We start from the raw sequence: 15,751 nt of genomic DNA on the forward strand, positions 1-15,751 counted from the left end.
GATACACTGCTTCATATGGTTAGACTAAAATTATATTCTTGCACAAATTTCCTCCCTAAAAGGATAAGAACTTCACTCTACCTTTTGGCTTACTGAGACTGAGCAGTTTTAATCAGGAGAGAAGAGGATTTGAGACTGGGTTTTTAATTTAAGACCTTGTGTTTGCCTGGGGCTATGAAAACAAAAGTGACTCATCATTTAAGAGAAGAAAACAAAAAAAAGAGGGAGAAATGAACTTACCATAATCACTATATAATGAGCTATCACTATGTAATGAATTCACTATGAACCAGTAATTGTGATATTAACCATTTTGGATTTGAAGTAACCAGAGGTCTTCCACAGATTCCAAAAGAAACCTTATAGTCAAAAATATGTTAATGAGCCATAAGTATGCTAGCAAGATGTTTTAAAAAGAAGATGTTTTATTCCTCTCTTTAGGATGGAAAGAGAAAATATTGCAGCATCTTACTGAATGAAAATTCAGGAATTACACTGCCCTTTCTCCCTGCCAAGACAGATGTCCCACAGGGAATACTCAGGGTTTTCCCAGATAAGATGAAAAGCTCCAAAGAGTGGGGTGCAACATCTGTACACCCAGGAGCATTGTACCAGGCCTGGATTGTTCTTTCCACATACTCTATCCATATGTGACAATGCACAGTGCCTTCAAGTGTGTAATTTAAGTTTGACTGCAGTATTCCTTAGAGAGAGCCATGGTTTATATTTCAGAGACTGCTGTAAGGCTTGATTAATAAACAGCCCAGGAGGTTTCTGGAGTGTGTGAAAGACAACTTCTTGGCACAGCTGGTGAGCGAGCCATCCAGGGAAAGTGCCCCGCTGCACCAGGTGTTTGTGATCTGAGGAGGGCTGCTGGGTGATATGATGGCTGGAGACCATGAGACCACAGCATTCTCTCAAACACCCACCTGCTCCAGGGAGATTTCCTCCACAGACTCCTGGTGGGTCTCTGCATCCCCATGGTCCTTCTTGGGCTGTAGGTGCTTCATTGTTTGCACCATCGGCTGTTGGGGAATCTCAGGTGCCTGGAGCACCTCCACTTCCTCCACTGACCTTGGCGTTTCCAGGGTTGTTCTTCTCACACATTCTCATCCTATTCTTCTCTGGCCACAATTGCATCTGCGCAGTAACTTTCTTCTTCTTCTTCTTCTTCTTCTTCAACAGGTTATCACCATTTCTAATTGGTCCAGTCTTTACCAGAGTCAATGTCTAACCTGGGAGCTGCCAGAAACTGGCCCTGCTGGACATGAAGGAAGCTTCTAGCAGGTTCACAGAGAATCTACCCCTGTAGCTGCTCCTGCTACCAAAGCTTGGCCACAAAAACCCAACACACAACCCCCTGCAGCACTACAGGCTGGGGGCAGAGTGGCTGGAAAGCTGCCCAGCAGAAGAGGACCCGGGTGTGCTGGTTAACAGCAGGTGAACATGAGCCAGCATGTGCTCAGGTGGCCCAACTAATCCTGGCCTGGACCAGACATAGTGGAGCCAGCTGGAATGGGGCAGGGATCATTCCTCTGTAACTGGCACTGGTGAGGTTGCACCTCAAGTTCTGTGTCCAGTTTTGGGTGTCTCCCTGCTAGGAAGACATTGAGGGGCTGGAGCATGTCCAGAGGAACTGGTGAAGGGTCTGGAGCACAAGCGTTGTGAGGAGTGGCCGAGGGAAGTAGGGTTATTTAGCCTGGAGAAAAGAAAGCTCAGGGGGGACCTTATTGGTCTCTACAGCTACCTGTAGGTTATAATGAGGTGGGGGTCAATCTCTTCTCCCAGCTAACAAGCAGTATGACAAGGGGAAATGGCCTCAAGTTTACCAGGGGAGGTTTAAGTTGGATACCAGAAAAAAAAAATAATCTCCACAGAAAGGGCTGCAAGCATTGGAACAGGCTGCTCAGGGAAGTGCTTGAATCACAATTGCTGAAGGTGGTACAGATGTGGTGCTTAGGGACATGGTTTAGTGATGTGCTTGGCAGTGATGGACAGTTGGACTCAATGATCTAAGAGGTTTTTTCTAGCCTAAATGATTCTATGATTTTCATCTATTCCCAATGTTGTATGAAAGTCATTTACCCATTAGCCCTAGAGGGGCTGATTGTGTTATTAATGTCAACTAAGCATGTATTAGACCCCATGAGTTTTCCTAGTTTCTATTATGTGTTGTGTTTCCTATGAAAACTGGTGTAATTAAGGTCTTTCACTTATGTATGTGAAAAGATTAACTTGATAAAATGCTGAGTGAAAAAAAAAAAATCTGAGGAAGATAAAAAGAAAATGTATTCTCTTCATATGATAGAAGGCATAGATTGAGCACATGGGCTTTACATCATAAAAATAGTGAACACAGGTGAAAAGATTTAATTTGGATGGACAATCAATTCCCATGTAATTTGGATTTGTATATCACAATTTCTCTTTGTTTTTTAACATTTGAACCGAGTATGTAGGTTAACAAGAGCAATAGTTGAACCCTTTTCATTTTCTTCTTTTTGTTTAGGGGCTTTTTGAAATTCGCCACATGAATAGTTGAAAATTGGGAGTAGCAGTTAGTAAAAACAAAATCCAACAGACAGCAGATGTGAAGGGAACTTCTACTGATTCTCCAAAGATATTGCTGTCTTGAGACAGACATGGGAAACAGTTTGGTAAAAAGACGCAGCAAGCCTCATTCTAAATACCCAGCTTTTGCTTTGATCATCTTCTCCATAGGAGTGGTATTCCAGGATATTTCCTTAGCTGGGACTCCTGAAAATCTTCTTGGAACATCAGGCTAGAATGCAGTATATTTTGTGCTTCACCCTCCCTCTCCCTTCACTTTTCACAAGTGAAAAAGTTCCACTTGAGAAAACATATTCCCCTCTTGTCCTCTTTTTGGGAACTACTTAAAAGAGAAATCTCAAGTAGCCAATGAAGTAACAAAAGCATTTTTGGTGCACTGGCTCTTTGAGAGGTTTATAAATCTGACTTTTTCAAAAGAAGAATTCCTTTAAGAAAGAGAAAAAAAACTTCCTTTAAAGTTCATTCTCTTAAAGAAGCTATTTGTCACCCTCTCAAATCTAGTTAAAATATTTTCCTTAACTGTTTAATAACAAACATGTTTTTTTTCTTAAGCAGAAAAAGTATGTACTGCTAGCATATTCTCTGAAGCCAATAAATACCAGCTGATCAGCCTTGAATCCTTTTAGGAAGTTTAAAACAGCTGTGCTGCAAAATGAAGTGAGAAAAGCAGCAGGAACAGGTTTTGGCAAGCCTGGATTTGTTCATAATGAAACAAAGGTTCTAAATTATTTCAGTGCTGGTAACCTGCAAAGTGTAACTCCAGCTATTCACTTCTGTGACTGAATAGCACGCATGAATGACCCAACAGACAAATTAATTCAGCTGCAATTGGGACACTAAAAAAAAGTGATACCTTTATAAAAATTATTTATAAAATATGCGTTCAAATACCTTGCAGACTTAAAGTATGTCAGTTAGATCCACCTGAACCATTTGCAGAGTCAGAAAATTGACTGATAGATGAAGTGTGCTTATTTAATTAGCCTAATATGCGAGGAAAAGCTATTAAATGTACTCAAAGGCATTGTACAAAAGAAGAATTTAGTCCTAAGTATTGGGCTTTTTAATCAAATTTACTAATGGAGTGTGTTGTTTCAATAAATTGGTTGCAACCCAGTGTGCCATTAGGTTTGCCTTCATAGGCAGCCAATCTTTCTTGAGTGCTCTCATTCCATTGCTAGGCATATTCAGTAGACAGCCTTACTTAATGGTTTATTTCTTTTGATGGTAACAATTGATAATTGTTTCTTGTTTAACTACCCCTTACAGATTCAGCAAAATATTGGACTGTTGACTTGAATATTAGCTGTGGTTTTGGCACCTTCTTTTTCCCTGGATGGATTTTGGTCAGCATACATGGATAGTCTTATTTATGGAGATAATAGTTTTTACTTTGTTAAAGCTCAGTTCCAGATTCAACTTCTGCAATAGCACTTTGAGAGAAAAAGAGGGCATAACCTTATTTGATGCTCAGAGGAATAAGTGTCTACCAGATCCTTATAATTGTGGAAAGAAATAGACAAGCGTTTGTTTTAATTCTAGCTCTTTTATCTTATTGAATATAATTAAAGAATTACTTCTCACACAAATAGTTTGCATAAGAAATTTACTTCTGAGCATTGGCCAAAATATCGAATCACCAAATTTACGGGTTTTGATCTTCTTTGCTAACTAACGGACTTTCTTACAGATGAGGTTCTAAATGCAGATTATATAGTCTTTCCCCCAAGAAAATTATAATTAGCTTATTCACAATTTTGCACCAATCTGAAAGTGGCCCATCAACTCAAAATGCCAGTAACATCTCTTTGTTTATTTCAAGAAAGCAGTCAGTAAAAAATGTTAGTGAACAGCACTTAATACACCCATATACACTCAGTCCAGTTTCTCCAGGTCATGCATTGTACCATTTATCCTTCCAGTGAAAATTTCTTTCTTTAGTTTAGGCTGTTTGTATATGAAAGAATTTTGACTTTTGGTTTTGATTCTCCCTTTCTGCTAATGTTCCAAAGTATCAAGTGAAATGATGCCATATGTATATAATTATTAAGGAAACTCTGGACAGACATTCAAGGAAATGTTTCTTGGCACTTTCTGATCTCCTCCCCAAAACATTCCTACTCCTATTGAGGGTTTTGCTGAAATGTCCTTAGAAAATAATGGATTCCAGGACAATACCTCAGCCTTTGACAAGAACTATCTAGTAAAAACATCACCCTGAGAATCAGGAAGCTTGTTCTCTCAAACTTACACCCCACCCTTTTCTGTTCACACTTGCTTTTGTGAGCTACTTTGGACAGAATGAGATTTCTGGAGACCAGAAGTTCTTAAATATTGCTTCCTTGTACTCTCTCTCTCTCACACACACACACTCTGTAAGAATTAAGGGTCAGAGGTTGGTTTCTCACAGTCCAGTTCAATAAGGCACATTAGGAGATTAGAAGCCACTGAGAATCAAAGGAGACAGGGCTGAGCATGTGAAGGTAGAATGAGTGATCACAGAGCTGCAGCAGAGAGAAAAATATTCACCAGACAACACCAAAGTTAAGAGCAGAGAAAACTTTTGTTTACTGAGTGCCTTTTAAGAACTCAGTGCTTCAGGCTTGATCACAACAGCATATCCAAGCAGCAATTTCCTCACACCTAGGGTACTCCTTATTTGCTCCACAGCTGGACTCATCTAGTTATAACTTTGTGCTTTTCCTCTGACCCAGACACCTCTTTCCAGTTGAAATCTTTCATTTCACACCCACAGCCACTGGAGCAACACTTCTTCCCAAGCTCCATATCTCACTCATCTATTCTACAGAGGAGATGACTTCCCCACACACATCTCTCTGTGTAAGGGTAACTGCTCTTATGGGTTTAGTTTATTGACAAACAAGAGAATTTTAAAAAATCCTATACGGAATAAGAAACTGGCCATAAGACAAATAACAGTTTCTATTTGAAATAAAAAATAATTAAGGAAAACTTCTGGCTACCCAAAGATGATATAGCCTGACAAAATTTCTACTTAATCAACTATATATGCACCTCATTTTTATTCTTAACAAGGTAATCTGTATACAAGATAATATATACATTAATCTGTTTGAGTTTATAGTAAAAAATCATCAGCACCTATGGACACTCAGCTGGCAGAAACACCTCTTGAAAAGTCAATACCTTGGCATGCACAGGATTCAGAATCTGACACTGCATTTTGAGTGCACAGCTCAAGGAACCCAGGTGGTGAGATCTGCAGCCAGTAGATCCAGATTATACTAAATTCCTCATCTCTGATCTAAGAAACATGCTGGGGTAGATGCAGAGATAGGAAGCTGCTAATGTGCATCATTAGGGTTTCCAGACTGGTGCCTGTTGCCTGGGAGATGCTCTCACCTGTTTTTGAGGTTGTGCAGAGATTTTGATAGCTGTAAAAGACTGTAGCACTGATCTTGTTTGCAAAAACTTCAGGAAGGAATCAAAGGTCAGAAAAAGTTCAGGTAATTTAATTCTTAATATCAGTGATAGTAGGAAATCAGTGTAATAGAAATATGCAGGGAGATTACGAAAAAATTCTACAAGGTAAAAAAATGTGAGATGCATCTCAGATTAGAACAATAATGTTGTTGCCAACTTTTAGCTTTTTACTGAAAATGAAAGTTATTAAGGTTCAGAGCTTTCTGATTTTTTTAATGTTCTGTTTATATAAAATCAATCGTTTCCAATGGATCAAGATGCCAGTAAAATTTGATGGTTTCTGAAGGACTCATTGCATTTATTTGGCTTCTGCCTTTCAAATCACCAGCAGAGTAGCTAATGTAGATGACAACAGCCTGACCTACAACAGGCTTTCACAGAAAATAATCAGGGAAATACTTTCTCAATTAGCTACATTTCTGCCTCTTAAGGAGTTCCGTTCAATTTAAAAGTTTCCTAATGTGACAGATTCAAGTTGTAAACAATTCAGATGGTGTCTTTCTCTCTGCCAGATGGGTCTTTTCAGTAAAATTCCCAGTAATCAGTCTTCAATATTAATCCATCAACTATTCTGGTAAAAAAACCAAAATTTTTAACCATTCCATGTTATCATGTTGAAAAGAAGTCCAAGCTTATGGTCTTAGTAAGTCTAAGTGATAGCTAGCTTATCAGTAACATACCCAGGAACTTGTGGCATCGAGTATAAAATCCAGTATTTCATACCATTTTAAGTCACATTTCATCCTACCTCAGTCATAGATATTTGGATTGTCTTTTTCTCTCTCTTTCCTTTTTCTTTCTTCTTCCAGCAAATTCAATATAGTCATATAATTTATGATGGATAACTAGTACTGGGGAAAAAAAGTTAACAATTAGTAAACTTGCATCTCTATTGCTCCTATTGGTACTGGGGTCACTAAGGTGTTGCATTAAAAAATAAAGAGAACGTACTCTATGGTATCCCAACACAGCTCTGCTTTAAATAGCCAAGAAACGTTTGCACTGGGATGTTTGGTAAAAAATATTGATGATATATTTTTTGGATCCTTTTGTGCCCCCTTACAGCAGTGCTGGGTTAGACCTTGGAATTACTGAGACCAGAAGCAAAACCCAGGCACCTTCAGGGGTGGCGTCCCAGTTTTCCTGTGAATGTCAAAATTAGTCATCTAAGAACCAGGTGTGTTCCAAGACAGCTGTCAGTGTAAGGGTGTGAGGAGTGGATGCAAAATGTGTGGAATGAGTCATGCTCTGAAGATGCTGGCTTTTCTCTTTGCTTCTCCTTGGACTACAAAATGTACTCAGCTAAGAGTAAGCACCTAACACACAGAGAAGGTTATCACTATGCACATTATAATCCACCCTAGCTCTATCCTTGCCTTCACCAGGATGACTGATGGAAATAGACTTCATTCACTAACAAAGTACCTCTGAGCAGGCAGAGTTTTCCACTGAGCCACCTCTTTTGCACTCTATTTTATTTCATAGAAAGCAGCAGTTCAAGAAAATATTTTGCTGCACTATTTCTGTGCTCATTCCCTAAAACAAAGACACGTCTATATAGTAAAGAATTGCATATGCAATTAACTTATTCCAATTTCCCTGACAAAAAGAAATAAGTTACTTTGATATAAATTAATTGTTATTTTCTGCAGGCTTACATATTTTGGTCATTCATTGTGTGTGCCTGTTGTTTTGTTGCTGCTTCATGACCTTTGTGACATCAAAAGACACTCTTTTGTCTTTTGGCCACATTAGTAATCCCAAAACTTATGTCTTGATCACAGGTTCCTATTGTTCATCAGCACCCCGTGTTATACATTCCTCAGCAGAAAAACCCCAGTGTCAAAACCCTTGTGGGAACAAAATGCGTGTCTTAATTTTAACTCATACAATGCATAGGCAACCGCTCTTTAAACTGTAATTGTCAGGCCTGAACAAGCATCCATTGAAGACCTCTACATTGTTGGTACCCTGGTGAGATCACTTGGAAAGCCAGTGGTTAGTGCTGTACAACAATATGCTAAAATGCCCAGAGGAATTAGGACGCTTTCTTAGCGTTGCCTGTAAACTTTTCTTATTGGCTTGCCTTTTCTTGTATATGCCACTCATAATTAACTACAGCAAAAGAGGGCCCAGCAAGAAAAAGCAATTTATCTGAAAGAAGCCCCTATTCTTTTCTCAAAATGTATGGAGGCTTATTTTGTACTTCCAGCTGGCCAGCATTTCCTTTTTGTTTGCTGAATAACGATCTGATTGTCTCAATAATAGAACAGCTTCTAGAGAAGCTCAAAGATTATATAAATTTGCACTCAACTTTGCTGTAGGAGCTTCTATACTGGTAAGGAGTCACTGCCCTTCCTGCCTAGAAGTGACAAACATGTATGAATACAGCATGAATAAGTGGATATTTCAGCAGCTATCTCACATGATAAAAAAAAAAAAAAAAAATTGTGAAGTTTGGGTCTTTGGGCAACAAGATAGCCAGTAAGTGTTATCATCCATGTAATGCCATTTATACTAGCATTCCTTCATCTGTAGGAATGTAATTTCTTTCTTCATCTTCATCATTTAGAGACAGCTTATTGGTTCCAGTTTCTTGAGGAGAGTTCTTAATGTTGTGGAAGGTTCTGTATTTTTCCAGCTTCTGCACCAGGCAGAGTGTTTAACACGGTAATATTGTCTAAAAAAATCATGTGTGCAACAAGTAAAAGACATTAAAAGAATCAAAAGGCTGTGCAAGAGACAAGTATGCAAATCAAAGGTTCTTCCACAGAAATGATGATCCTTCAGAGCAAGTTTGAAAGGCCTGTGCATGGCTGGTTTTCCACGTGAACCTTTAGGAACTGGTCAAACACAGATGCTTTGCACTAGCCTGAGGAGGAATCCAATCTCCAAATGTTACAATTATGCCTGAGACGCAGGCTTGAAGGAATTTGTATTTTCCCCTTTATATTTTGCATTTACATGTTAGTAACAAGTTGCTTTTAAGAAAAGGACAAACACTCCCATAGACACAAACATAAAAGGACTACATTGCTCTTTCCTGTTAACCACACCTTCCCTGAAGTGTCTAAATGTTTGGTCTGGACTGTTTCATCAGTTCCTTGTCCTCTATGCCAAACATCAAAGACACATCAAGGTGAGCAAAAGTCCGCTGAAGTGGGTAGAAATCCCTTCAGTATCTTTAGTGAGCACTGGATGCAGCTGTAAACTTACAGGTTATTGCCAGGAAGAGGCCTGTGCTGCCACCAGTTACATACTGACATGCTAAAGGCATGTTTATTTAAAAATAAATTAAAAAATCATTGTGTTTCCCAAGCAGCACACAGAAAAGTAAAGGAAAATTTTCAGAATGGAAAGAAAAACCCTGGAAAATAACAAATTTTGAAAACGGGAGGTATTGTTTAAAAAATTTCTGCAATTGCACTTATGCCTTGCCTTCCCAGTCTGTTCTTGCCAAATGTGGGAAATGCACACTCAAAGCTATTTCAAGTTAAACAAACCAAAGGTGTTTGTAAATCTGCAAGCAGTTTCACCTCCTGTGTCCTAAAGTCAGCTGAAGCAAGGTTATTTAAACTGAATTTCAAGTGACCGTTTCTGGCTTAATACCTCCTTCTAATTTTTAACAGTTCAGAGCAGTATTTTGGCAGAAATTACACATCAGTGGAAATAGGCCTTTTACATGGGAAAATGAGAAACACTTCTGAACTCTCACAGGACTGACAGTGAGCACTGCTTAAATACTGTCTGTTACAGAGGTTGAAAAGCTTCTTCTTATCTTTGGGTTTACAAAATGACCAGCATTATCTTGATTTTCTCCTCAGTGAATCATTCAAATGCCTTACATGTCATTAAAGGTAAGGGGAAATTGTTTAGTGAAATGTTAGCAGGTACAAAATGTTTATTTTTCTTAAAAGCATTCCCACATAAAAGATGTTTGGAGTGGCTGTTTAAGGAAGAAAACATTTGACTTTAAAAAAGCCAAGACCTTCAGCAAAGATGAAAACAGCATCAGTGATTAGCTGTGTGTTGAATGCAGTAGCTGTAACTGGCAAAGATAGACCTTCAAACATCTAAGTGATTAAAGAAGATCTTTTTCCCAAGTCAAAGATTTAAGAGATTTTTCCGTGCATATATTAAACAGTATTTGTCATCCATTTCTCATGGGCTACTAACCAGATATCCTATCATCCTGGTTTTTCTGCTGGCACAGACTGCTGTGTAAAAATTCTTTTTGATTAAACTTCTTGGAGAAATTAATAGAATGAGTTAATTATTTTAAACAAAATACCAAACTTGCTCATAGCTTTACTCCATATGGGCCAAAGGTGTTGTCTTTCTTGTCCTCTCAAATAAGCCATGTAAGGGATGGTTATAAATCCAAATGCTGCATCCAAGGATGCAGTGCTATGGACCCCTACCTTTTATACCTTTCCTCTTATGGTGGTGATAGTGTAGAAGAAAAGACAATAATGGACGTGAGTTTCCCTCCTATCCATCACTGCAGGCTAATCTCATGCCTGCACATGCTGTCTCTGCTGTCTGTTACACTGTATTTCTCTAAATTATATTCAATTCTTAAAGTGACAAACCTCCCTGTCTGCTCTACTTGCACATTTCCCCTCAAAGCATTTTGTTAGACTTGTTCTCTGCTGCTTGAGATGTCAAAGCTCTATTGACTAGTAGTTATTCAGCATTTGCCAGCCTTTCTCACCTTTCCAGACCCACGCTGAGGTCAGGACACTCCTTAGATGTAAGGCTTCTGGCACTGGAATTACATTTTCATCACTCAGGGAAATACTACAAAGCGCTATATCTGGAGTCATTCCAAAGTGAGTAAAACAATTCAAAAATTGCTTTGATTGCCAGTATGACTGTCTCACAGATTGGGTGAGAGCCTATATGTGCTTGTATTTGGCAGAATTCCAGGCAGAGTACAGACTCTGAGCACAAGACAACTGGAGAAAAGATCATCAGAGGCATCGGTGTACCAGCCTCTATGAAATTATGGATATGAGTAGCTGGATAATGATCTTCAGCTTCCCTCTCAGATTAGCACTTACATTTAGTGGTGCAACATCATGGTGAATGCAGCTGAGTGTTGATATATGTGTTTCTGTACTTCTTTGAGGTTCACATTTCTTTCCACCTTACCTTCTGAATCCTAGCTTAAAACCAGCACAATACCCTCTTATTAAAGCCTTTAGTGTCTACCTCTGAATCTGAGATCATACAAACAATCCATAATTGTGTGCATAGTTGAATTGCAGCCATTTTTACAAAATTCATGTCTAGGCAAAGTTTTTCATAATTTCTTCTTGATGGTACTGGAAACCACCTCCCGTCTTGTGTTAATAACATTTGCACCTATGGCAGTCCTTAAAAGACATATGAGATCTTCAGTCAGGGTATAGAGGGACCTTTTAGCACTTTGCAGTTTCATTCTTCATTCATACTTCTTCATTTATAATTTTTTCTCAGCCTAGCAATACAAGCCAGATTGTGTTGGTTTGAAGTCAGTGCTAGCTAGAATAATGAAAATTAAAGAAAGTGAGTGCATGGCTGTGAACTTTGGGAAAGGTATGAAAAGAGAGATTAGCTATACCAAAATTTTTGGCATTGTTCCTAAATTTAGCATAATATATTAATTGGGTCTTGAATGCAATTAAGTGAAGCAATAAATAGGGATCTGCTCAGCAGTGAGGCCACTGTCACTGCTCATTCATTTCTGCTGCTTCACTGTCCAACAGCTCTGATTGATCTGCACTTGCTTCTGGTTTATGTGTTCATTGGTATGAACAAAAGTCACAAAGTACCATGAGTGTTTCTGTCTGGTTGCAATACTAGAGGGACATTTTAAAAAATATTAGTAGCTGAATAAGTTAGAGTAAGATGAAACCTACAAATCCTAAAAGCCCACATCCCTATCAAAATACTGAGTTGTTCAAAGCTGATACATCATAGACACCCTCTAAACTCAGTCAAATCAGTGATCAGCTGCTGGTGCCTTCAGGTGTCCTGTATTGCTCTGATCAGGACTGTAGTGAACATAAAATGGAGGATCACCACATGAAACCTTTTTCTTCACCTTTGAATGTAACATCAGTGTTGAGAAGCTGCACTGCACTTTCATCCAGTATCTTGGATGCCAGAGCCATGCCACCTGCCTTAGGCTTTCTGTGAAGATAATAGTGCTTTACTTCTAAAAAGCCAGGGGGACCATGTGGGTGCTCTTGTCTGACCTCTCACATAACACAGGCCGTAGAATAATTTACCTTGGTACTTTACATCTAATCCAGTAGTCTGTGGCAGAAATACAGCATATATTTTTGACAACTATCTCAATTTAAATTTATTAACTTTTCAAAAATTGTGCCTTATTTCTAGTTTAAATTGTTTTCATTTCAACCCCTAGCCACAGACTTTCCTACATTTTTATCTGATAAGGAGTCCTTTACTATCACAGACAGGTTTCCTGGGCAAGCATTTTGGGATCCATCTCAGATGAAGTCTCACTTTTCTATACTTACCTCTTCAAACATAATTGCCATTATTCAAAAATAAACTGATTAAGTTATTTAGTGGGTTATTAACACTTCCAAATGGCTAAGACACAAACAGCTAATAAACATTTCTGAGGTAGCATCATGCCCAGTATACAGAGGAGATTGAAAGCTCTCCAGAGCTAATTTAGAAATATCTCTTCTTGATGTCAACATCCGAATCCTGAAATAGCACTGAAGTTGTTCTGCTAACACCTCTCTCTAAAGATTACTGGTTATGTCCTATTCCAGATCACAGCCAAGCATGGCTTGGCTTTATTTATATTTTTTGTCTTCAAGATAACCCAATTTTATCCATCGTATCCGTTATTGCATTGCTAGAATAGTTAATTTAGCTTTGATGAAATGGAGAGGGTCAAAAGATGAGTCTGGATAAGAGAGTAGATAGCTCTACTTATACCAATTTGATGGAGCCAGCCATAAATCTCAGCTTGACAGCTCTTTAATGCCGTTGATTCATGAAAGCACACACTTCCTGATTTTCATACATTTGTCTTTGTCAGGAAGAAGACAGCTGCCAAACTGAGCACCAGCATGTTAAGCTGCAGGATAAACAAATTTTATTTGTCTCTGAAGCTGTAGATCTGAAGATTTCTCAACAAATTCCATCCTGAATAAGCACCAGTTTTCAGCCAAGACTCATACCTACCTTAGTATACCTCCTCACTTACCTGTGCTAGACCACACAGGAATATGTTATTCCAACCCTGTCCTATTAAATGAGTTTTATTTTCTAACTATCTGTGACTTTAGACAGAAATGTGAATTTCATAACTAAAGGTAAACTTCCTGCACAGGAAGACAAAACTTTTGTGTGTATTTTTGTGTGTCTGAATCACTTCTTCCTGTGACTAGGCGCATCTTCATTATTTAAAAAAAAAAAAAAAACCACCAAAAAAAAAGTTCTCCTTATATCGGCTGTAGATAATATTGTACTGTTATGGAAAAGATAATAAGTCATAAAACCTTCACTTCTGGAAAATACTGCACATTTTGAACATGGTTAGTCATGAACCAGAACAAAGCAGTGATGTGTATTCCGTTTCCATGCCTGCTTTGAGGCAGTGCTTGGAAAAAATTATGATAAACCAGATTATAACTGTGAAATCACTTTGCCACTTTTATACGCTGTCAGTGTCTTGGTGGATGAATAGCCATGAAGATAAGTGCAGCTATGCCACGTAGCTCCATTCCCTCCTCCACCCTGCCACCCACACTCAAGTTCTGATGCAAGCGCAGCCCAGCTCCTTCAGGGCTGTCCAGGAAATTGCCACCCAGAGATTTCCTTAGTAGTGTTTGCAGTGAGCACCACCAAAGAGGAGATAAAAGTTTGCTCAGAGCTGATGCCTTGAACTACTCTTTCCACAGTCAGTAATGGATGCCTTAAGCCAGCTTGTGATCTGCCATCTCACCATTGTGAAAGTTTCTGGCATTTATACACAATCCTTCTTTGCTCATGTGCAGTTGATGTGTGTGTATAAATGCACACAGCACTTCCCAGAGTGAAAAAAATAACCTGCAGAAGTGAAAATTTATTTTAAGAGAAGGTAGAAGAGGTAACACCATGTAATAGCCTGACTAGGATTTCTCTAGCTGTCTCATGAAGACTGCCTGATGTTACAGGAACCACTTGGCAATGAGTTTTACTATGTGAGACACTGAGGCTCTTCCCTGTAATTCACTTCGCAATCTATTTATCTATAAAACTTCTTAGGAAGTGGCTTTTTGAAAAGCAAGTGGATGAGAAGTGACCCTAGAATTTAGCTCAGTAATTAGTTGTTATTTTTTCTATGATTACTAGAAGAAAAGTTTACTTTTCCAGAGAATGTATGATGTATGATGTACGGTGGTGTATCCAAACATTGTAAATACAATACAGTCACAAACCTTCTAGGGAATCTTCCTTTAGCAAGAGAGAGTTATCAAACCACTCAGCCATTGGCTGCACTGTACACATTGCTAGAAATCTTGGCTAGAGACAGAAGTGATGGCTTTCAAAAGGAAAAAAAAAAAAAAAAAAACAAAAAAACAAAACAAAACAAAAAAACGAGAAAGGAGGGAATCCAGGAGGTTAAGGAGTCCATGCAGGAGCCAAGGTGTACCACACATGCTTTTGGAGCTGAACTTAACTTAGGTTGGCTCAGAGATGAAGTTTTAGGTAGAAGAATTAGGAAAATTGCCATGAAACATGCCAACTTTATGCACCAGCTGTGGAGATCATCTTACTGATAATGGTGAAAGATGGCTCTGGGAGCTGTAGTGATACCATAGACATGACCTCTATGCTGAGCATCTTCTGAGCAGTCAGATTTATGTTCCTGCTTCCACTCTTCAATGAGAAACTTGGTCCTCTTAAGCTCCTCAGAGAACCAGTAGCATGTCCACTTAGACAGAGGTCTTTGTGTCTTTTATATCTAAAGAAAAATTGGTGCCTCAGTGCTCCCAAGGGAGTGGGGAGGGTAGGGAACAAGCAGCACCTTCTGCTCTCCCTGCCTATGAAGGACAGAGGTGGGCAAACAAAGACGTAGAAATATCTCATACAGATCACTAATATTTTATTGCTCAGATGAGAATTTCAAAGTTTGGACAAAACAAAGTAGGATTTCCTCCATTTTACTTAGATTTGTTGGAGAGCACTCTTTAATGGCAGCTGGGACAGGTTCTTCTCTCAGAAAGCACAAACATGAGAACAAAAGTAATTCAAGTTCCTGATGTTACTGAGAACTCGTGTGCTCCTTACAAAGGACTGTAAGGAAGCCAGCACAGGCTGCAGCAGAGGAAGGAGCAGGAGCAAGAGCCGATGATGTTGGCTCATCCAGGAACACGCATCCTTGCCAGGAGGCCTTTCCAGGTCTCAGGCACAGAATGCTCTGTGCTTGCACAAGAGTCAATGTTTTTCTGTCCTACACATGGCAGCACTGAGGTAATACTCTGTCGAGCATTTGCTACTGGATTTGTGCCCTTATATGAGGTGAGATGACTCGGTACAGATGCAGTGGTGGTGGTTGAGGAGTACTGAGAAATCTGATGGTTTTTAAATTCCATCCCCAGCATTAATCAAAAAACGTGGGACCTCTGGTTTTCTGAAGTGCCCTGTAGCTTCAGTGCCAGAAGCAGGGAGGCAGGCAGTGGCTGATAGCTCCTCCCGAAGG

Source organism: Zonotrichia leucophrys, chromosome 3 (genome assembly GCF_028769735.1).
Source record: "Zonotrichia leucophrys gambelii isolate GWCS_2022_RI chromosome 3, RI_Zleu_2.0, whole genome shotgun sequence".
Classification (NCBI taxonomy): Eukaryota; Metazoa; Chordata; class Aves; order Passeriformes; family Passerellidae; genus Zonotrichia; species Zonotrichia leucophrys.